General features: G+C 40.2%; 1 non-coding gene across 1 annotated transcript; it reads left to right on the forward strand.

Moving 5' to 3' along the window:
• The first annotated feature begins 22,195 nt into the window (after positions 1-22,195).
• Positions 22,196-22,268, forward strand: Trnam-cau. The gene has a single exon. It is a non-coding gene; the product is annotated as a tRNA-Met (tRNA).
• Positions 22,269-22,973: the final 705 nt, after the last annotated feature.

Below are 22,973 nucleotides of genomic sequence, written 5' to 3' on the forward strand. Positions count from 1 at the left end.
CCATGGAAAGCTCTGACAAACACTCACGTGACCTAGGGAGGCTTCTAGCAGGTCCTGGGTTGTCTCTATGGAGACTGCTTATTGGGCGCCGGAGGGAAGTCTGGTCCTGACCGGAGGCGACTTGCCTGGCCCTTGACTTCTCTTTGGCAGGCCTGGTGGTAGTAGCTGGCCACCTTGTTACAGTACAACTCCTCTCTCTGCGAATCTCCTCGAGGGAGTGACCAGGACGTCCTATATATTGGGATGCGAGCCGTCAGGTTCAGCTGGCCGGGGCGGCAAGGGTCTCCTTACATTTGACCTCGCAATGTGCGGTCAGGCCTGGTCTTTCAGAACTATCTGGGAAAGTCATCAGGTGGGGGCCATGTGTATATTGGGAGAGCAACCGTGAGTTCCCTACACTTGACTTCCAAACGTCGGGTCAGACTGGAGTTTCTGAGATGTAAGGAGAAGTCGTCAGGTGGGGCCGTGTAACACGAGAGGCCCTGGTTGTTTGTGGCCCCTTGAGTTGGGCCCAAGGGCTGGCATTTGGACCTGGCTAATTGTGAGGTCAGGTCCGGCCTTTGTTCAGAGAGTAGGTTATTGTATATTGAAGAGGGTCGGCTGGTGCCTTCTACATGTCTGTTGTGGTGACATGTCACATGGGAGGGAGCCAGGCTGATTTACCATCCTGGTCAACCGCAGAAAGTTACTCCTATACTTGACCTCGGCTAATGTCGGGACAAGTCTGGCTTTCCTCGCGATGTAAGCTGTGGTCTGACAACCCCTCACTACACACACACACACACACACACACACACACGCGCGCGCAAACAGTGTTACCAGAAAGCCAAAACTCGTCAAAAACACGTTACCAGAAAAACACGAAACAAAATATTACCTTCAAAATCCCTCAACATTCCCCACCTTAGATATATTAAAAAAAATAGTAATGATAAGAATAAACAAACATTTATTTATTTATTTATTTATGTATTTATTTATTTTCTCACGTGAGGGAATGTCTTTGTTGTTGTTATTGAAATTTTCGAAGAGGTGAGGTAGGGAAAAGGGGGCGAGAATTCTCATTTAAAGTGGAATATAATGAGGTCAACTGTATCAAAGGTGCAGGCTGAAAGATATTGGGGATGGTGGGGGACACAGGGTCGGATATCCCCTGGTGTGAGCCTGAAGGGAGGGAGAGAGGGGGGAGGGGAGGGAAGTAGAGAGGAAGGGAAGAAGAGAGGGAGGGAGACTACAGTAGGTTGTTTACACTGGTTATCTGTATGTTAAGTAGAGCAACTCATCTCTTCCTTCGACGTTATTCTCACTTCTTTCACGCTCTATGTCTGTCTGTCTGTCTGTCTGTCTCATCTACTCAATCTCGATCGCTATGGATGTGGGAGTTGAAGGGAATCGGGAGGAGAGGTTGGAGGATAGTGCCAGGGGTGGGGTGTGGAGGTGTGAGAATAATAATGATGATGATGATGATGATGATGATGATGATGATAACTAAAGGCTTCACATGACAATATTCAGAATTTCCGGGAGAAAACTTTTACGCTTCAAGGTCGACCGGGTGATCCTTGACCCCCCCCCCTTCCCCCTCTTCCCTGTCCCTTGAGTTATAACTTGACTCAAGATCAAAATTTTATATGAGAAATCATCAAGAGTTTAATGTATGAGTGATAATAGTAATAACTGTTAGGAAAATATAATATGAAGAAATTGATGTTGCAAGAAGAGAGAAAGAAAGAATTGTGAAAGGAAGGAAGGAAGGAAGGAAGGAAGGAAGGACGAAAAAATAAAAGACAAGAAGATATCATAAAGTAGGAAGGAAGAGTGGTGGTGTGTGGATTAGGGTGGGTAGGTGGGCTGGAGGTGTGAAGGGGAGGTAGGGGTGTTGGTGGGTGGGCGTGTGTGGATCAGGCTGGATGGGTGGGCTGGGGTGGGTTGGGGTGGGTGTGTGTGTTGGTACAGGACAGAGGCGGCTCGTGATGAAAACACCGAAAGAGCTATTGAGGATACAGCAAACAGTGAATTACCATCTAAAGTTGCTTTAATGTACCATCCTGTTGCTAGTAGTGGTGGGGTGATGGTGGTAGTGATGGTGGGGGTGATGGTGGGGGTGATGGTGGGGGTGATGGTGGTGTTATTGTTGATCTTAGTAGTATTGATGGTGGTAGTTTTAGGGTAGTAGTGGTGGTGGAGCGGGTAGTGGTGGTGGTTGGTGGTGGTGCGGGTAGTGGTGGTGGAGCGGGTAGTCGTGGTGGTTGGTGATGGTGAAGGTAGTGGTCGTGGATGGAGGAGGAAGGAAGGAAGGAAGGAAGGAAGGAAGGAAGGAAGGAAGGAGGGCAGGAGAGAATAGAACAATTTGGAAGCTGCGCCACCATCCTCCCTCCCACCCTCCCTCCCTCCCTCCCTCCCTCCTCCCTCCCCTCCCTCCTCCCTCCCTCCCTCCCCTCCCCTCCCTCCCCTCCCTCCCCTCCTCACCCTACTATCTCTTCCTTCTGACACCTTACCCTCCTTCTGACACCTTACCCTCCCTTCTGACACCTTACCCTCCCTTCTGACACCCTCCTTTTCAGACCTGCCAGCCATCCTTCTGTTATCCACACTCCCCGTCAATCCTTCCTCCTACTTCTCCCTCCTTGTATCCTATCCTACCTGTTCTATCTACCTTCTACCCTCCCTCCCTATCCTACCTGTTTGTTTCCTCCTGTTACCCCTCCACCTACCCTCCTCCTCCCTCCCCTCCCCCCTCCATGCTCTTAACCTAATAACAATTTATTATCATTAGATATGGCCAACTCCTCCTCCTTCTCCTCTCCCCTTCCTTTTCTCCTCTTTTCCACATCTCCCTTCTCCTCTCCCCTCCCTTCCTACTCTTCCTTTTCTTCCTCTCCCTCTCTCCTTCTCAATCTCTCCCCTTCCTCTTTCCCTTCTCCTCCTCTCCTCCTCTTCCCTGGCTAACACTCGGCAAAATGCTACGGACGAAGTGGCAACTTTGTCAGCATCAGTCATTACCCAGGTATAAATCCTTCGTCAGCATTAACAACGTCAGCATCGGCAAAGTCAGCATTAGTAGCGTCAGTCTTACCCACCTGCGTCACCATTAGTAGTGTCGTCAGCATTAGCATCTGTCTTTGGGGATTTATTGGTCACCATTAGCATCTTCGTCAGCATCGTCAGCACTAGCCCCGTCAGCAGTACTATCCCTATCATTAGCATAAACATCGTTGTCAGCAGTATCATCATCGTCAGCATTAACACCAACGTCAGCACTACCTCCGTCGTCAGCATTAACACCAACGTCAGCACTACCTCCGTCGTCAGCATTAACCCGCTATTTTATCATAAACTGCATCATCATCATCATCAACACCATCATCATTTTTATCATCATCATCATCATCATCATCAACACCATCATCATCATCATTATCATCATCAACACCATCATCATCATCATCATCATCATCATCATCATCATCATCAACACCATCATCATCATCAACACCATCATCATCATCATCATCATCATCATCATCATCATCATCATCATCATCATCATCGTCAACACCTCTATGGCTCTCCTGCTGGGGGGGGTGGGATGGGATTTACGACCTCCTCTCCCAAAAGATAATGCCCGATTAATCAGGAGGCCTTTGGGAGAACCTCTGCTGACAGTTATTGTTTTACCAATTTCCTCGCTACCTCAACAATACCGAACACTCCACAGCCCTATATTTCTCTTGTCACGTCTGCCTTTTATTTCTGTGTGTGTGTGTGTGTGTGTGTGTGTGTGTGTGTGTGTGTGTGTGTGTGTGTGTGTGTGTCGTTGTGACCTCTCCTCACTGGGTCAATCTGCTGACTATTTTCACATCAGAGAGTGAGTCGGTCCATGGAGTGTTGTAGGTTGGTGGTGGCATTTGATAACAGTTATTCGTATATTGTGTTTATGATGCATCTTACCTGTGTTCATTTTGGTCTAGTCATATATATAGGTGTATGTGTGTGTGTGTGTGTGTGTGTGTGTGTGCGTGCGCTATCGTGCGTGTATAACTTCACAGCCATAAAATACCAGTAACAATCACTCTTAGATACATTACCCAAGTCTCCTGTCAGCTTTATTGCGGATTTATATCTCACACCTTCACGTTAAAATCACTTTACACTTTACAGTAAATATTGGCCCCTCTCCGTCATGGCCTTGGGGAGGTGTCGGGGCGGGGCCGGGGTGGGGCGGGGGGCAGGGGTGGGAGGAGGCATGATCGCTACCATTTTTCTCAGTGGCCCCTTCCATTTACCAGAGAAAATGGGGTGAGGTTTGTGCAAGCCATCATAAACATTACCTACACGGTCCAGCGTCCTCAGCAATGGTAGGTCCTGCGGTCGTTAGTCTTCAGCGCAGGTGTGTGTCTCCTCTGATGGACTGTGGCCGGTGTTCTCGCGGGGTAAATTCTATAAGATTTCCCCCGCACCGAGGTGATTTCGGGTGTGCTAACTGCTTGGGACCGTGATTTCGGGGACTCGAGATGCCGTGTAACTTAATAGAGGAGGTGAAGGAGGGAAGCGGGCAGTGGTCGGGATCCCAGTTATCTTGAGATTTGTGGTTGTGGTTGGGTGGGAGTCCTAGGTGCTCACTCACTGTTTCCTCTTCCTGTTGTCTTCTCTTCTTATAAAAGCAAAATCTGTGTTTGTGTGGGTAAAGTGCACGTGGAGTGGGTTATGACTTGATGTGATTGGTCTGCCGATACTTTCCGCTAGTATCCCTCTGCACTAACTCGGGTTAGACTAACGTCAGGTAAAGGTACTGTACCCGGAGGTGCTGCCTACGTAACGATACAGCACCCACAGCCTTGTGTAGAAAAACTGCTTAATCTACAGAATTTTGTACTCGCACTGCCCTTACCTGGCCGTGAGTCATACGGGATCCACTTTCACTTTTCAGGTTCCTACGTCAGGGGGAGAAGGGAAAGGTAGGCAGCATAACAGATGACGTCATTGTAAACAGTGAGTAATGAGCGCGCCTCATACCCTCGTCTGTGTAGTTTGTGCTTATATACAAGCCACAAGTTGCCCAACAGCGGTGAACCAGATGACCCGATCATCAGTGTCATGTTCTGAGGGAACCCGACAACTATTGATCACATGAAAGTGTGGATGTGATAACATACTGTATTTTATGATGCTGATTTAAGGTGTATTGTAGAGCTGAATTCGTTGTAAATGGGAACAGAAACCAAATTCTGCATCGCACTCATTCACGTTGATTATTCTGCTTCCTTTGTCCACGAAAATGTTTAGACTTGTTCGCCCCGACACTGACAAATGATCATCTGAACCAGAGGGCATCAGGATTTGTAAAGTATTTGTTCAAAGACTATTTTTTTTTCTTTCGTCCCAACGATTCCCATTGTTTCTCATACACAATTCAAAGTTTGTTTGGTACTTTTGTGCCTGTATTATAATAATAATAATAATAATAATAATAGTAACAATAATAATAATAATAATAATAGTAACAATAATAATAATAACTGGAATGCCATTAATAACGATAATAATGATCATAATGACAATTAATAATGTTAATAATGACGATAATGACAGGTGGCACAGACGTCTCTCACCTGGTCACACCTGCTACATAAACAGATACCTGGGACACCAAGACCCATGTCATTATTTCCCCAGGTGCTTCTTCCTCCATACTAGACTCGGCCTGATTTCTCAAGAGACGACCATTACCTGCCTCTTACCTGCCACACCTGAGGAAATTTCCTGGCCACCACCGTGGGAAGATCTGGCCACCACCGTGGGAAGATCTGGCCACCATCGAGGGAAGATCTGGCCACCATCGAGGGAGGAAGATCTGGCCACCACCGTGGGAAGATCTGGCCACCATCGAGGGAGGATCTGGCCACCACCGTGGGAAGATCTGGCCACCACCGTGGGAAGATCTGGCCACCACCGAGGGAAGATCTCTCACTCACTGCAAAAAAAAAGGTCTCCTCTCCCATTCAGTCTCCTATCTAGTGATCTCCTCAGCTCCACCTTTCTCTAGTCTCCATCTATCCTTCATCCTCGACGTGCGATCAATCCCTCTCATCCTTCCTCCTCCTCCACCGCCACGGGGAGACGCAGCCCCTGGAGAGACGAGAATTATAGCGCTGCTGCCGGGGAGGGGGGGGGTTGGAGATGAGGTTCCTGCTAACGGAGGTTTTAAAGACCGTGTCAATGATTTTCGATGTTGTTGATGTTATAATGTGTTACTACTAAGGTCTTCCAGCGAGAATTTTGAGCACCAGCACAATGAATAATTAAGAGGTACATTTCAGGTTATTTATGAATGTTGGTGTTTATATTATATTATATTATATTACTGAGCTTCAACAATTATTATATATCAAGCGCGTATTCTAGGTTAGTACATACACGAGTTATCATTAATATTAGAAATTAAGATATTCATGTTTTTTCTTTTAAGAATTTCATGGACGCGTCAGCAAACGAAGAAATTTTATCGTTTTCGTAAATAAATAGAGAGAGGTTCGGTTTAAACATACATTAAACATACTCTGGCATCCCCTTTAAAAGTTAAGTTTTAAGGTTGAAACATTACCTCCAATATATCAGAAGGGGAGGCACTTGGCTCAGCAGGGCGGCAGCACTGAAACTAGAAAACCAAATACAACGAGAGACGTAAATTGGCCGGCAATGTGAGGTACTTTAGATAAATACATTTGAAGAGTAAAATAACCTGATTCCTGAAAGTTTGACCAAAGGTTATAAGAAGTTGATGTATTTTCTATTTTTGTTATAACTCATAATTAATTACCTTGAGGATTTAATTCAACATGTGTAAACATTATTTTTAATCCCAGATAACAAACATACACACGATTAATTAAATTACTGTCTTGACTTTCTTGTTATTTAAGATTTACGAAGCTTCATGTATGAGGGTCATTAAACACCGAGCTTTAAGTCTCTCTTACTTTCAACACACAATATTTAAACATTCAGGAAGGTACAATTACACGCCGTTCTTACCTTCTCTGTCTGAGTTGAATTTATGATCTGTGTGTTCAGTTTATGAGCGCCCACCTAACGGCTGGGAGGAGCATGCGAGGCGACTATTCACCCACTCGTAAACTTTTCGACTTACTCCGTATTTATGATCAAGAATAAAACAAAGTAATTTATGTTTATTTTACGACCGAGTGGAGGAGAGTTCTTCGCGTAGGTTGCTCTCTGCACTCTTGCGATAATATGTATAAATTATCCTTGATCTATAAACATTGGAGAGAGAGAGAGAGAGAGAGAGAAAGAGAGAGAGAGAGAGAGAGAGAGAGAGAGTCGACAATATTTTTCATTATATTGAGCTGTGACTAAACTATTCTTTTTTCTACATCTTCGCGCCATTTTGGATTTATAAATATTCAGCAACCATTTATTTAGGTTCAGAATTTCCATAAAATTTAAATATTTTTCCCATTGTAGCCTTTCAGTGCACACAATGTGTCACTCACCTGGAGAATTAATGCTTAGGTGAATGGATTACCTGCACTTTATTGTACTGAAAACACTTGGGTATATTTAACTGCCTAGTATTTATAGCACGACCTGAATGACAATAATTACAGTGGTTATACAATTAGAGTAATTTAAGTAGTTAAAGAATGAATGTAGTGAAGAAAATTGTTACTTTCATGAATTATTATTTAACAATTAACAGTATTTTTGTAGCGAGCTTCTCATAAATCATCAACCTTTATTATAATAAAGTCAACTTCACCAAGGCTGCCATCAACTAGTCTCTCTTACCTGAACGAACCTTAACGGCGTGAACGATAGATTCAGTAAACATTGCGTGTCACATTTGTTTTAATTATCTGGTAGTTCTTGTGTCTCGTTCAAGGTGTAAACACTAATTTAATAAAGATTTTTCAGTTCCGTAAAAAAGTTTGTAATTGAATTAAATTGAATCTCGGGTTTGGGTCTCCCCCGCACGACGTAAATATATCAGTGTATACAGTAAATATAACTAAATATATATATATAGCACATACCTTATTATATTATTCTTACACCAAACTAATGTTAAGCTGAAAATATAGACCCGCGGTGCAGAGGCTTGTTTAAGACTTCAAACTACGGAGTAAAATTTTATTTTTAGATTACGAAATTCAGTGTAACAAAAATTAAAATACCTAAGTACCGATTTAAAATTTTAGTTCAGTAGTTTTGCTCTTAAATTAGACTCGTCAATAGCCCAAAATGTCCAGTACTTTAAGTCATTTTTTGTATCAGTTTGGTGACCCGGAAAAAAAAAGATAATTGCACCGATTGTACCTTTGTCAAACACGCCTCTGAAACGGTGATAACATCATTTCTGTTACGAGGCTAACGATCAGGGGGTGGTGAGCTAACTAACATGTTGCCAGCATGTTAAGAGACGCCTGATCTGACGGACACATTAAGTAGAAACAACACAGTATTTACCTCACTAAGCTGTTCCCCTCTGTAAACCTATTAGACTAATCGACTTTTCTGATGCTCACTGAACTGCAACTCTGCCAATATTCAGTACTGTGCATTTTGGTATTTTTTGGGTGTGTTATTTTACCTACATGAAGCATTTTAGTATATGAGAGAAAACTTTTATTTTGCTTTTATATAGTAAATGTATATGGTGTGGGGGTCCAAGCACTCTCTGTAAGGTAAATAATTTAAAAGGTACATGGCTTTATGTGTATATTTGATCATTGGTACATAATAGTAATGGTAAGCTGCTTAGTTACGTCCCTTTATTTTTGTGTCGATGTTGCCCTGGGATTTTTTTTTTACCTTGTAATCAACAGAATAATGTATATATATATATAAATTAATAGACATACGTATTCAATTTTAATGATTATATCTTATTTAACATTCGAAATACATCATTATTCTTAAGTTGAGCTAAATATTATGTATGTATGTATATAAGTATGTATGTATGTATGTATGTATGTATGTATGTCGTGTTATCTTTCTCTGATCCACCTCTTTCCGTGTCTAACTCATTCCTCCTTCTAAATCTATTCTCCGTTTTCTTTATTTCTCTTTCCTTGCTTCTCTTGGTCTTCTCGCTTTCATTTCGCTTCCTCTTCCTCCTCTTCCTCCTTATGACCTTTCCTTTATCCCATTTACATTTCCTCCAGCTCCTTCCCACATTTCCTTATACTCTACATTCTTTTCTATTCTCATTTCCTCGCTCACTTCTCCATCCCCTTCTCATCTCCCCCTTTTTTCACTGTTTCCTTCCCTCTTCTCTTCATTCTCCTCCCCCCCCCAAAAAAAAACCGAAACGAGAGAAAAGTAAAACAAAAACACCCAACACAGTTTCCACTTCAGGTGAGTTTACAGGCGTCGTTTGTGTACTTAATTCACACACTGGATAGACCGATGCAGGTGTTTCTAACTCTCTATACAAACCCTCATTCACCTTTACACAAATATTTATCTAGTTGCTCATAAACACACATATACACATACACACACTCACATTATATACACACACATTCATTCACATACACTCACTCACTCACTCACTCACTCACTCACTCACTCACTCTCTCTTTCTCTCTCTTACTTTTTAAACAAACCTAATTTCTCGTCCACTTTCACTCCAGGGAAAGTAAAAAAAATAGGGAGTAATACACCTGCGCAAGCTCCCTCCCTCCCTCTCCCCTCCCTCCTCTCCCTCCCTCCCTCTCCTCCCTCCCTCCCTCCCCCCTCCCTCCTCTCCCCCTCCCTCTCCCCCTCCCTCCTTCTCTCCCTCCTTCCCTCCCGCCCTCATCCTCTCTGCTAAAAGGGATGATTATCATTAATATTCGAAGCCAGTTTTGTTTACCTCCGCCCGCCTGTGTTTGGGCGATGATCTGAGTGATGGTGAGTCATGTGATGGTGATGATGAGGCGATAGTGATTTTAGTGGTGATGTGGTGATGTGTTGGTGGTGATGATAGTAATGTGTAGGTCTGGTTGTGATGTGGTGTGGTGATAGTGATGTGTTGGTCTGGTTATGATGTGGTGTGGTGATAGTGAGGGTGGTGATGGTGGTGATGCGTTCGTTGTTGTTGTGAATAGCAGAGTCATGAGGAAAATGAACCAGTGATGTAATGATAATCAATCAATCAATCAATCAATCAATCAATCAATCAATCAATCAATCAATCAATCAATCAAAGGGTAATGAATAACAGTCATTAAGTCATCACCTGCAGGTAATCAAGTCGTCTTAATGAGCCAGGTAAGGTGTAGGAGCGATAGTGAGGCATTAAAGTGAGTGTTATCTGCTGTTATCCTGGCTCCTTTACTTTAAGCAATTAAGACATAACACTGCTCTCTCTCTCTCTCTCTCTCTCTCTCTCTCTCTCGTGTGCTCAGAAACAGTGGAGTGGACTGATAAATTACCTCAGGGTAGTTTGTGCTAATTTGTTATATAGTTTAGCATGAGAGAGAGAGAGAGAGAGAGAGAGAGAGAGAGAGAGAGAGATCTAGCTAACCAGATAAAGGAGGTGGGAAAGATAGAGAGAGTAATTGATAAGAACCATCCATTATACAAACACCAACCATCATCACTACAGCATCCTCGAAAATCCTTCCCACATGAAAAAAATAACCAAATAAAAATCCGGCTTTTCCCTCAGTCCGTTCATCCCCCCGCCTAAAACAACACAGAGAGTGATCAAATCTCTTGGGCTTTTGCCTCCCCCCACCCACCCTCACCACCCCCCATTACCCCCCCATCACCCCCCATCAGTGGAGTCCTGGGGATAAATGGAAGCGATGTATAAAATTGAGAGCTTTAACGAAGTGTATCAACGAGGTTTTAGACGAATCTTTGTTGTGAGTGACTTTGTTCGTTGTTTTATGGAGAGTTGGTGCTTGTACTATGAAGTGTTGGGTTGGGTAATAATAATAATTATAATAATAATAATAATAATAATACTGTCTCAATACTATTGTTATTATTATTATTATTATTATTATTATTATTAGTTTTGTTATCATTATTATTATTAGTTTTGTTATTATTATTATTATTATTATTATTATTATGATTATTATTATTTTTATAATTGTTATTGTTATTATTGTTATTATTATTATTATTATTATTATTGTTATTGTTCTTGTTATTGTTATTATTATTATTATTATTGTTATTGTTATTGTTATTGTTATTGAGAGATTAAGAACAAAATAAAGAGCGGGTCCTGGTGGATTAATTATCTCTCTACGCCTTTTCTTTCTCTTTCTTCTCCATCTTTTCCTCCCCCTTCTCCACCTATTCTCTTCCGCCTCTTTTTTTCTTCTCTCTCTTCCACCACCATCTCTTCCTCCTCTCCCACCACTATCTCTCTCCCTCTTAATTTTCTTTCTCCTCTTTCTCTTCCTGGATAAGAGAGAGAGAGAGAGAGAGAGAGAGAGAGAGAGAGAGAGAGAGAGAGAGAACTAAGACCCTCTGTATCTCTATAAATGCCAGGAATTATCTTTGATTGCCCAGCATCTGAGTATTTAAGGGCTCCCGGGTGCTAGTAATTCCGTAGCTTGTGTTAGTAAATCCTGGCATTTTTGGTGTTTTGCCTCGAGTATTTTTGAGAATTAGCGGCGATGAGGAGTAACAATTATCTTCCCTGTTACTTGTTTCTCCTGTGTTGTTGTTGTTGTTGTTGTCTTTGTTGTTGTTTTGTGTTGTGTTGTGTTTGTTGTTTTTGTTTATGTTGTTGTCGTTGTTGTTGTTTTGTGTTGTTGTTGTTGTATTGTTGTTGTTGTTAATGTTGCTGTTGTTGTTTTCTTTGTCGTCGTCTTCATATTTTTCCGTTTATTTCTCTTTTCCTTTCTGTTATTATTATTATTATTATTATTATTATTATTATTATTATTATTATTATTATTATTATTATTATTATTCCTTTTTTATTTTGTAGTCATACTTTTAGTAATCTTCATTATCTTATACTCTCTTTTTCCCGTTTATTTCTCTTACCTGTTATTCCACATGTTACTCTTGACTATTTTTTCTTATTCTTATTTCTCTTCACATTCATCCCCTTCTTCTTCCTTTTCTTCCTCTTCTTCCCTCTTTCTCCTCTTCTTCCTTCAGCTGCTTCAATACACACAGAAGGAAACTCAAAAGCTTTTCCTTCAGTTTTGATCACAGCTTCACTTCCGTCGTAAAGGGAAATGATACGGAAATGTTCTCAGTAATGAAACATTTTAAAGCCCTAATAGCCAGCTGCCTTCCCATCTGTACAAAATACGCCCCCAGACCACTATACACGCGGGCGGGGGGTGGGCTGGCTGGGGGGGATAGGTGGGCGGACCGGGGAGGAGGGGTGGGCGGACTGGGGTTAGTAGGTTGCCTGGTGCTGAAGCCGCTGGTTGTAAGGGTAGCTAGCCACTCGGAGGAATTGAACTACTTGTGTCTATTTAGTCCTGGCTTAATACATATATATATAATAAACTGCTAGATCAGGGTGGGTTTGCTATTATTATTATTATTATTATTATTATTATTATTATTATTATTATTATTAAATCCCTTTGATAATGCCTCAAGCTGCAAATCCTTCCCGAAAAGCCCCCCCCCCCGCAAAAAAAGGACAAAATAACAAATACAATCAACAAATACTGTAATAAATTTAAAAGCAGACGTAGGTATAATAAGCTTTACTATAGTGATAAAAGTCTACAACGAACATAAATTACAACAACAACTAACAATTACAAAAACGAAATGTATAAACGTAAATTAGGAACAGTAAATAACATTTAAAACAGTTATACTAGTTAATGATAGCCGGGCGCCTCCACATACGAGCTCCCTGGCTGGGCATCACATTTCCTGTGTGATAAAAGAAAGCTCTTGAGTTATGAAACCTCTATTTAACGAGACTTTCCTCCAAAAAGGACGTTATATCGAGGTCCTGTTAGATGTGAAACCTACATCTAACAAACATAATAATAATAATAATGATGATAATAATAATAATAATAATAATAATAATAATAATAATAATAATAATAATAATAATAATAATAATAATAATAATAATAATAATAATAATAATAATAATAATAATAATATCAAGTACCTGCACCTCCCTCGGTAAGCCGCTTCTTATATTGCCGGAAAAATTACGTTCGTGGATAACCCGATCAAAATGCATGAGAAAGCAAAGTGATTTTTGTATTAGGAAACTTGCAATAATGTTGACGCTTCTCATCTTGTGTATCGAGAGGAGGAGGGGAGGGTAGGGAGGGTAGAGGTGATAGGGGGGTGATACGGGGGTGATGGTGGGGAGATGAGGTGTTTGGGTAAGGGATAGGAAGTAGGGGGTGGGGGTGTTGGAGGGGGAGGGTGTGGAAGTGGGGGGGGGTACGAAGTGTTGGATGTGGGAGACGAGGTGAGGGTTATGAGCTGCCCGTTTCTCCCTCCTGATTTGACTGATGGATTTCGTTTTCTGTTTTATCTTGCGAGATGTTTATTCTTCAGGAGTTATGTGATTTAACACGAAACTATGAATGATCATTTCTTCAACACCTCTGCCACTGCTGGTTCATCAGATCTCATTCGTCATTTCAGAATTTGTCATCTTTTTATGAAACTACTCAAAGGTGCATGGAAAGATGTGCTGTAGTTGGGTACATATTGTGAAGTTTGGAGGAATTCAATAGACTGGAAAGGAGTTTGTGTAGTTAGATACGTTAGATTATGATTGTCTGGAGGAATTCAATAGACAGAAGAGGTTAAAGACAGAAGTTTGTTGTGTTGGGTACGTAAGATGATGAAGTTTGGAGGAATTCAATAGGTGTTTGTGGAGGCGTATGATGAAGGACCTGAGCCAGTAGAGGATATCCATAAACAATGACGATGAATACTGTATCTACGACGTTTACTGAGAAGTGAGTGAGCCATCGGAACACAGTACTGTATACACAAGCTAACCAAGTGCCAATATGTGTGTGAGAGTTTCATTGTTTTCTCTTCACTCCCCTTTTCCTATTCTTCCTCCTCCTTTTCTTCATCCACGTTTCTTCTTCTTCTTCTTCTTCTTCTTCTTCCTTCTCCTTGTCCTACTCTTCCTCCTCTTCCTCCTGCTCCTCCTCTCTTCCTCCACCCCTCTTCTTCTTCCTCCTCTTCCTCCCCTCTTCTTCTCTTCCTCCTCCTCCACCTCTACTTATTCCTCCTCTTTTCTTCCTTCTCCTCCTTTTCTCTATCTCCTCCTCCTCCTTTTCTCTACCTCCTCCTCACCCTTCTTCTTCCTCCTCCTCTCTTCTTCCTCCTCCTCCTCCTCCGCCACCTCGTCGTCAGCACCTCCTCGAACATATGCATGTTCAAGTCACGTCTATATATAATGGCGCCATCCTCTAGACTAACTTCCTGGAAAATCATGAGAGCCATCGTGTCCTCGGTATTGATAATCAATTACACGCAAAATTCTTAGAGATTAGGCTGTCTATTTTCAGCGTGAGAATTAAAATTGTCCGTTAATGATAAATGTCCGTGAATGCTGATATACGCAGTTTAGTATGATTCTATATACGAATTATATGAACAATGACTGACTCCACGGATTGAAGTCTGTTTATTTACATTGTGGAATCGCTTTTACTCCGGTTATGTCAAATAGATCGTTTTAAGTCGATGCCAAATAATACTAACAATAATATTTATGAAGCTATCAATTACTTTAATGATACTACTATTGCCACTGGTAATAATAGTATTTACTGTGGAAACATAGCTCAGTCGTACCTAGTTAAATTAGGAATGAAACTACGTGAGATTTAAAAATTAGAAATGGATAATATGTTAGACTTTTTTCCCCTCTCTTGTCACTGAAATTGTTATAATTTCTTGGTACATTTACACAGAATGATGTATATACCCACGGAAGTATTTGCATGATAAGCTTCGGTGATCCTCGGCACGCAAGCCCACACGCAGACCACTAAGTACCCACGCAAGCACGCAAGCCACACGTTCGCCCAGGCATGCAACCACATACAGATAGACAGGCATACGTAGATACACATATACATATACACACTCTCGTATGTATTGAAATAGATTCATGTACATTTCTTCATATCTAGTTAGAGAAATTCACACTTACTTGTATATAAACGCAAGCACACTCATAATCCTTCATGAACACACACACACACACACACACACACACACACACACACACACACACACACAGCACAATTAACTGTTAATAGTCGTCACCAACAACACAAATTCACACCATACCACCACCACCACTCTGACCTCACACATACAATAAAAAAATTGAATATATTTTTTTCCTGTAATATTCTGTTTTTACCTTTTTTTTCGTTGTCATTATTTCCCCACATTTATTTCGTCATTATTTCTTTCCTTCCTGTTTTATTTTACCTTCCTTTATCTCTCTCTCTCTTTCTCTCTCTTCCGTTTTCTCTGTTTCTCTCCCTCCCTCTCTTCTCTCTCTTTATCTCTCTCTCTCCTTATCACTCCTCCATATCCATACGTCTTCCGAGCTTCTCCACGTTCTTAGATAGTCAATCAATTTCCCTCGAGTAGTCTGCAACACATCACCACACCCACCACCACACACTCTACCACACCACCACACTCTCTACCACACTCTACCACCACACCCACTACCACACTCTACCACCACACCCTCTACCACACTCTATATACGACGCCAGTAAGCACTACCACACCACCACACATTATTATGGTCTACCACACTCACATTATACCACACACACACACACAATACCACATCATAACACATCACCACACTTTCTACCACACCATTACGCATTCTGCCACATCATCATGCACTCTGCCACACTATCATAGTCTCTACCACACTACCACAGATATACCACATCACCATACCCTGACACCATATTATGACGCCACATCACCATACTTCCACTTCACCACATATCATTTTGTCACACCACAAATACAATCAACACACTATCATAGTCTCTACCACACCACCACACACTACACCTTGACAATATAATACCACGAAATCACGACACCGCTGTATTGTCACCTTTCTTTCCTACCACACCCCTCACACTACCCCCACACTACTCCCCCCACACTACCCCCACACTACTCCCCCCCACACCACTACTATACTCACCCATCACACCAACACACCTCACAAACACCATTCCTCCTACCTAACACCACCACTCCACCACACCAACCTCCTTCCCACCAACACTACACACATCCACCACTCCCACTTTTTACCACTCTCTCCTTCTCCCCCCTCCTCCTCCTCCCCCCTTACTGCCACTCTTTACCACACTCTATCTCCGCCCATTCCCCGCACTTAATCAATCAAAACGCTTCGTCTTAAATTCGTAAAATTAGTTTGGGGGCGGAGGTGGGAGGGGGTGGGGGGGCTGCTCCGGACGCCATTATTGTTGTGATTTATTACCAGGCAGGAGAGGCGGTGGTGCCACACGTCTTAGGTTTACATTGTTGAGGAGGAAGAGGCGGTATTGCCACGTCTAGTGTCTAAACTGTTTTGAGGAGATAACTTAATGTTTAATTTTGATTTTTTCTCTGGTGAAACAGAGATAACGCCCCAACGTCTAATGTAATTTATCATCCTGCTGGGATACACTGGTGCCACGTCTAATGTTTACTCTGGTAGCGGTGGTGTCAGGTCTGATGTCTTCATTAAAAACTTGTTTACACCACTAAAAATTTTCTTCATTTTTTTTACATTGGAGACAAAACACTGTGCCTTGGGTAAAGTGTAAGTGAGAGTAAAATATAATCTAGTTCATATTGGTGACCAGGAGCAGCGAGGCCACGAGGAGTGTTTACATTGGTGCAGGGAGACAGTGTTGCCATGACAAGTGTTTACACTGGTGAGGTGGTGACAGTGTTGCCATGACAAGTGTTTACATTGGTGCAGGGAGACAGTGTTGCCATGACAAGTGTTTACATTGTTGAGGGGAGACAGTATTGCCATAAAAAGTGTTTACATTGGTGAGGGAAGACAGTGTTGCCATGACAAATGTTAAAACTAGTGACGGGAGACAGTGTTGCCATAACAAGTGTTTACATTGGTGAGGGAAGACAGCGTTGCCATGACAAGTGTTTACATTGGTGAGGGGAGACAGTATTGCCATAACAAGTGTTTACATTGGTGAGGGAAGACAGTGTTGCCATAACAAGTGTTTACATTGGTGAGGGGAGACAGTATTGCCATAACAAGTGTTTACATTGGTGAGGGAAGACAGTGTTGCCATAACAAGTGTTTACATTGGTGAGGGGAGACAGCGTTGCCATGACAAGTGTTTGCATTGGTGACGGGAGACAGTGTTGCCATAACAAGTGTTTACATTGTTGAGAGGGGAATAATGTTGCCACATCTAATGTTTACACTGGTGGGGGGAGACAATCACATGTTTACACTGATAAAGGGAGGCGACTGTTTACATTACTGATGGCGGACAGACTGCCTTCTCCCCCATCACCTCATATAACTTACACTCAAACGTAAGACAAAGTTAATAACACACGTAAAAGATTATAAACCTTCACATTCCACGAAAGAAAAAGAAGAAGAAATAATATAGTGAACGCGGACCGTCATCCCAGCGGCCAAGTCAACTGTGTGGACTTTGGTAAGGAGTGTCCACAGTGTTGGAACAAGGAAACCAATCGTGTTTATCCTCCTGGCTCAGTATATCTTCTAAAAAAATCGATGTTTGACGTTATCTACTTGTGTCTCTGGGAAGGTTTGGTGGAATTTGTTGTAAAATGTCGATGTTCCGTCAAAAATGTTGGCGGTAAACTACACGTCTATTTTTTTCCCTTTTAACCTTGTAGATATTTTTGTGCGGTTTTAATGGAAATATTTTACTTTTGAGGTTAAATAAAAATTGAAAACCAGTATTATTTATACAATGAAATAGCTACTTTATTAATTTAACTTCGTATCTAATATTAATTTACTACTATTTGTTAATTTTACTTTTTTGTGCAACTGTCTGAGTGATAACATTCTCAGGGTTAAATTTAAAGTTATTGAGAATCTGTCTAAGACAACACTGAAGTCAGACCATACTTTTAAGAATCTCCTTTAAAAATTGATTATTCTTGTACATCATCTACTCTATAGGAACATCTGTACGTGGGCGTTATGGCTGTTACTAAACCTTGCCTCCAACGTAAAGTTATCTAATTATACTAAATAACTAGTTAAGACTTGAACTATAGGCTGGGAGTCAGACCCTGTTTTTAATATACCAACTCATATATTATCTACTAAGTTTACTATATCTCGTCTCTAGTAACTGTGTATGGGAGTACTTGAGAGACTAACACATACCTTGAGGTTAAAGATATTATATTAACCATTAACAGGTACTGAGATTCAAGATATGACGTGTACAGTGTGTTGTATCATCTATGTACAGCCAATCCAAAAAGTATCGAGACCCCAGGCGTCCGAAAGAATATGAAACATCAGACGAAGACCAACCCAACCAATACATGGACGTGTCTCAGGTTATCGCTCGTTTTCTGTCCCATCGCACCCTGGGGTCACGATGCTTTTTGGAGTGGCAATAAAATACTGGAAAACCCACATACAAAAAGTAAAAGATTCCTACTCTTTGGTCAGAGACATCAGTTATGAAGTTTATTTATAGATCAATATTAAGTAATTGCTCTTTTATCATAGCATTATCTCTATTAATTTCAATGTATTAATTTTCTTTGATGTGTACATTAGGAAATTGAAAGTAGTGCTTGGCAGGACAGGACATGGCAAATAGCCTTTATAATACAGCGCTGCCTTCAAGATAGCTCTCAGCCCCCAGAGTCTCAACCATATCAATACTGCTGCTGTTACTCGCTTTGTGTCTGTGTAATTCTGACTAAAATAACAGCAGGAAGAGTTCACGTAGTCCAAAGTGGAGTGAAGGAAAGCGCTGTATAAGGTTATAGGGTGTAAAAATGAACGGAGGAATTACTGGTAGACAGCTTAGTATGGAAGATTAATGGTAGGGAAGGTAGAGGAACGAGGGGGGCCTTAGATGAGCTGGAAAGATTCGGTGATTTGATTTTTTTTAACAAGTGTGGTGGAGGGTTGAAGGTAGTAGGAACAGAGACATACATTGTTAGGAATGTTAATAATTCAAGATTTGTCATATTCTTTTGATTCCTTTTTGTAATTTGTATTTTTAATGTTTTTTATATTTTTATTCTTTTGTTTATCTTTATTATGATAATTGATATTTTTATTAATTTTATTTTTTATATTAATTAGTGGGTTTTTTTTAATATTCGGTTTTATTTATTTTATTTTTCTGATTTTTTTTTATTTTTGTCAGTTTTTTTTTCTAATTTCTCTCAACATTTTATTTTCAAATTGTTTTCATCAAATTTATTTTCCTGTTTTTGCTTTTATTCATCTATTAATTTCATTTGTTTCTTCTTGTTTAATTGTATGTTTTTTTCTGTGTTTCTTTATTGTTTAATCGAGTTTATTTTTCTTAGTTTCATCTTTTTACTAATTTAATTTAATGTATTTCTATCGATCTTTTTTTTTAACATTTTCAGTTTATTTTGATCAAATATATTTTTAATTTAAGATTATTTCTCTTGTTGTTTTTTATTAACTTGTTGTTATTAATATACTTTTGCAAAATATATTTTCATTAATTACAGGTACATTTTTTTACCTTTATCTGTAGAGGATGGAGGGCCACCACACACCTGCAGCATCGCCAAGACTATTCCAGTGGAGGGGAAGCAGTGTTGCCAAATTATTAACTCGGCTTAACTAGGTGAGGGGAGGTAGTTTTGCCAGATTACCACCATACCTAAACAGGGCGAGGGGAAATGAGGTGAAACTTTTCTCTGCTTCCCCCTTTTTTTCCAAATTATTATCATACCTTTACTAGGCGAGGGGTTTGCAGGGTTGCCAGAATATCATCAGACCTAAATTGGAATAGGGAGAAGCAGCGTTACCAATTGAATATCAGACCTCATCCGGGAGAGGAGTAAACACTGATGCCACGTCATTATTTACTGTACCTCAGTGAGAGGGGAGAACAGTAGTGCCAGATCCCTTCGGTTATCTTATCCCTTTACTCATTCATCTCTTTTTATAACCAATAATAATAATAATAATAATAATAAATTCCAATAATAATAATAATAATAATTCCAATAATAATAATTCCAATAATAATAATAATAACAATAATAATAACAATAATAATACTAATAATAATAATAACAATAATAATAATAATAATAATAATAATAATAATAATAATAATAATAATAATAATAATAATAATAATAATAATAATAATTTAAACTAAAATTAAGATCTGCTTAAGTATTAAACTTAAAAATTATTTAACACAGAAGAAAAGAATAACTGAGAACTTGGCGTCAGGCGAGCGTTGAGTTTACATTAAAACTTAAAGTAGAAAAAATAATAATAATGACTTTCCCTGCCGGCGTCATTCGGAAGTTCACTCGGTTTTAGTTTATTTATTTATTTTTTTTTTAACTTTACATAAACCTAAAATATAGATCTTTTAGTGCTTATTCTCATCAAGGTCGATAATTGCAGCACTGATTGAAGGCTGTTTTAAATAATCATTTCAAGATAATATAGTGAATAGTGAAGATAATAAAGTGATGTTAAATTGACTACTGGGATGGAAATTTTTTAACGATTATCACAAAATGGCTGAAAAAAATAACATCCTTATTTTAGTTTTTTTTTCACAGGTTTATTACTCATCATTTTCTTAGAAGCCTCAGCTGACTGGCCCAGGTAGCGGAGGTTACCTGGTAAATAAACCCTTAAATAAAGATTAATTAATCACCCTCCCACACCAACACACCTGAGCATGAAGATTCGAATTCTTAATGATTTGTACATGAAGACAGGATTCTCGTGGTTAGGTTAAGTCTGATTTCCCGAGGTGCTCTTTCAATTGATCTACGTATGTTAAATCTCTATACGCTAAGCCTACTTTAGCCAAATACAGAATCACAAGGATTCATACGTTTAGAGTCTCAAAGTCATACGCAAATTCTGTATTATGAAGGATTTTGTGCGTTAAATGTGCGTATGTTGTGTTTATATTATTAATTATTATTACGCTTTGTTTGGTTTATATCTGCTTCTGTTAGATCGAAATTCTCAAAGATTCTTACGATAAAAAAAAATCAAAGGATTCTAAACTCGCTATTTTTTTTACATAAGTGGGGTTGAAATATGTAGCTATTTAATCTAACTTTTATGAAATCTGGGTGTAAATTTTCATGTGCTGTGTGTGTGTGTGTGTGTGTGTGTGTGTGTGTGTGTGTGTGTGTGTGTGTGTGTGTGTGTGTGTGTGTGTGTGTGTGTGTGTGTGTGTGTGTGTGTGTGTGTGTATGTTATAAAGTTGTTAAATGTATGTATATACCCTGTATGTATGTATGTACTTTAGGAGCCAAGATGGAAATAGGTGTATGTGGGCAGCCCAAGTAAGTGTGGATGTGTGTGGGTGGCCCAAGTAAGGTGTGTATGTATGTGGGTAGCCCAAGTAAGTGTGGGTGTGTGTGGGTGGCCCAAGGTAAGTGTGGATGTGGGTGAGGAGACAAAAGAAAAACAATTACAGTATGTGCTTCCAACAGCTGTCCATTTCTGAGAACAATTGTGACATTAAACTCAGGTAACACTCCTGTGGTATTCATTCAGTGAGAGAGAGAGAGAGAGAGAGAGAGAGAGAGAGAGAGAGAGAGAGAGAGTGTGTGTTCTAAAAAATAACAAGATAACCATCAATCGATATTATCCAGGAAAAATAACACTTATTATCTAATTATTATACAACAAATCATTACACCTTTTTTTGGTGATATATCATTTTAATGTTTGTCTCTGCTAAAGTTAATTATCAGATAACAATAACGAGTCACTTAACCGTAATGCACAATGGGGAAACATTACACACACACACACACACACACACACACACACACCACTTAAGAGTAGTGGATGATAATGATCATGGCTGAAAAATTACTTGTCCTAGATGATGTTCTGATGTAATGAATGAGCATAATTATGTCCCCTGTGATGTTGGTTGTATGTTATGTTTCGGTATTAAGTGCCTCGATGGCGCAGTAGGCAGCGCGTGAGTCTCATAATCTCAAGGTCGTGAGTTCGATCCTCACTCGGGGCAAAGATTTTGCGGCGACCGGTCAGCATATTCGCCTCCCAAGCGAGTGGACCCGTGTTCGATCCTTGGGCTGGATGAAACTATGGGTAAGTTTCTTTACGCCATTTGCCGCTGTCTACACAGCAGTATTTGGGGACCTGGGACGGTATACACAAAACTTTTAAGGCCCTTAAAAGTACTGTTAAGTTAAAAGACCTCGGGAGCACTGTTAAGTCCCGTAATAGTCGTCTGTTGGTTGATACCCTGGCGAACCAACACAACATCAGCGTTAGGTCAGGTCACCTCCTAACCTAACTTAACTAAAAAAAGTTAGGTTAGGTTAGGTTACCTGACCTAACAGGCTACGTCCTAACCCCCTATCATAACTAAAAAAAGTGATTTGCCCCAAAGATAAATGTCAGAATCATCTAAAACGGCAAGAAAACTAGCGAAAAAATAATTTTTCACGTGAATAAAGGTGATGGCTGGTTAACGAAACGAGAGCGACGCTGCGTGTCACCATAACATCAAATTGGGACTTCGAAAAATTCGTGTCTTTACAACTAATATATCGCGATTATTGCGTTTATTTTTGGAATGCGCTGCTTAATTCAATTGTATTCTTTCGTTACTCGGTGAGATCTACTAAATGGTGAGAAAAAAATCGTAAAAAGGTGATGGGTTGATAACGAAAAATAACCCTATCTTTTTGTCTTTATTATTCAGGAA

This window comes from Homarus americanus, unplaced genomic scaffold (genome assembly GCF_018991925.1).
Source record: "Homarus americanus isolate GMGI-L3 unplaced genomic scaffold, GMGI_Hamer_2.0 scaffold16430, whole genome shotgun sequence".
NCBI lineage: Eukaryota > Metazoa > Arthropoda > Malacostraca > Decapoda > Nephropidae > Homarus > Homarus americanus.